This window comes from Gymnoscopelus braueri (assembly GCF_963280865.1).
Source record: "Gymnoscopelus braueri genome assembly, chromosome: 10".
In the NCBI taxonomy this organism is placed as follows: domain Eukaryota; kingdom Metazoa; phylum Chordata; class Actinopteri; order Myctophiformes; family Myctophidae; genus Gymnoscopelus; species Gymnoscopelus braueri.
In genome coordinates, this window is record NC_137611.1 from 42,659,861 (window position 1) to 42,662,051 (window position 2,191).

Here is a 2,191-nt window from a genome sequence, read left to right on the forward strand (position 1 = left end):
TCATATTATTCACTGTTGGTCACTTCACACTCTAGTTGACTAAGCAGAAGAACTGTCGAGCTGACAGGAAACTATGATTGACAGTGTTGCCAGATTTTGCGAGAGAAATAAGCAACCAGGTCTACGAAAACAAGCCCAAAAGAAGTGACTGAGCCTGACAGACAGTTGGGGATCTACAAGCTCACAACGCGTCGTGATGCGACATGTTGTGATCTTGTAGATCAGCTATTTTCAACAACAACAAACAAACAAAAAAAGAAAATGTGAAACATTTGGAATATTTTTGAAACATTTTAAAGGAATAGTAGGGGAGAACGGGGTAAGATGAACCTCTGGGTAAGTTGAACCACCCCCTAGCTTTAAATCTATACACACGAGTTGTCATATGACCTTAAAATCAGGACACACCCATCATTTCCACCTGGCTGTGAAGTTGAGAGACACATGGGTAAAGTGATAAGCATATTTCTACACAAAAAAGTGTTTTTTGCTGGTCAAAGTTAATTTTTTACTTTTCTGGTATAATGATTTTTATTTTAAAGCAAATGTACCCAGGTCTAAACTTATATATCATGCATGTTGGTGATATTCCAATGTATAAAACCATGTGAATCATTTAGCTAAAGATTAGCCTGAAGCATTAAGCTAGCCAGGTTAGGTCAAATGGTGGCCATGGGGCAAGATGAACCAAATGCCTTGGGGTAAATTGAGCCAATTTTCCTAATATTAATCACTATTCATATGTTTTATTATGTCTTTGATTATGCTGTATGACCTTTCATTTGGATGAATACACTCATTTAAGAGAAGTTTTCAATATTGTATTAACAATTGCAAATATTAAAAGGTTCTGAATAACAAACTTTATTTAATTGGTTTTATATTGTTTAAATACCATTAAGAAAATAAATAAGACTATTTGCAAAAGGGAAATGTGTTATTAAATTATTGTTGATACGTGAATAAATTTGTTCAAGTTTAAACTTGAAAATGCAAAATATCATATGGGTAAATTTACCCCTTGACTAGGATCAACTTACCCCTTACCTGGGGCAAGTTGAACCACATGACCACTTTTTTTTGAGAACCCATATTTTTACAACCATTTGTCATAGATGCACAATCATTATTTCAATTAATAGAAGACATCTTGAAGTTTTAGTAGATGTTTAGATTTGACTTCCATCTAATTTTTCCTTGCCTAGAGGTCAACATAAGTAAAAAGTGGTTCATCTTACTCCGTTCTCCCCTACACCCCAAAAATGATGTATTTTCTATCAATTACACATCCCATGAAGCATTGAATTCATGGAGATTTTGTTTTTGTCGCATTCCTAAGCCAATAATTCTGGTAGGAGACTCAAAGGGTCTGCTTTGAGTTTCCTAGCGGATACATTGGCATATTTCCGCCGGTAGTCAAATTATTGGCTTAAGAATGTGACAAAAACAAAAACATCTCCATGAATTCAATATTTCATGGGGTGTGTAATTGATAAAAAATAAGTAATTTTTTGGGTGAACTACTCCTTTAACAACACAAATCTTGTATGGGGGTCCCTGGCATAAAATTATTTCAGATGGGGGGGTCTGCAGTAGCCTGGCATGGCCAGACTAATTTCACTGCGTAGATATTATTCTGAAATCTCTGTGTGGAACCTGCATTTCCAAGGGGCAAATTCAAAAAATACCTTTGGTGATAAATCCGCCCCATATTTGCATACTGGGCCCTGATTGGTCCCTCACTACTTCAGAGGGAGTGAGATCCAATCACAACAGACCACATCTGCCGGGGGCAATATTCTTTTTTGCAATGGGAGATTTGTCTGGTTTCCGGCTAGGTCCGCAGACAAATATTAATTTGGGGGTCCTTGACATGAAAATGTTTGAGAAGCACTGGTTTAAACAACATAAAGAATCAAGCCCAAAAGCCCAAATAATGAACTACACTTTAGAAACAAGCCCAAAAAAACGCAATTACTACCAATATTTACAAGCAACTTTACAGAAAAACAAGCACAAAGTCGCTTATTTTAAGCAGACATGGCAACACTGATGATTGATGAGAGCAGAGACCTGGCAGGCTTCCAACACTGCTAGAACTGAAAGCCCATCTATTTGAAAATCTTTTTGATTTCTTTTTTTGATCAATTAACAAAACATTTCAATCTGCAATACAGCTACCATGATGCTG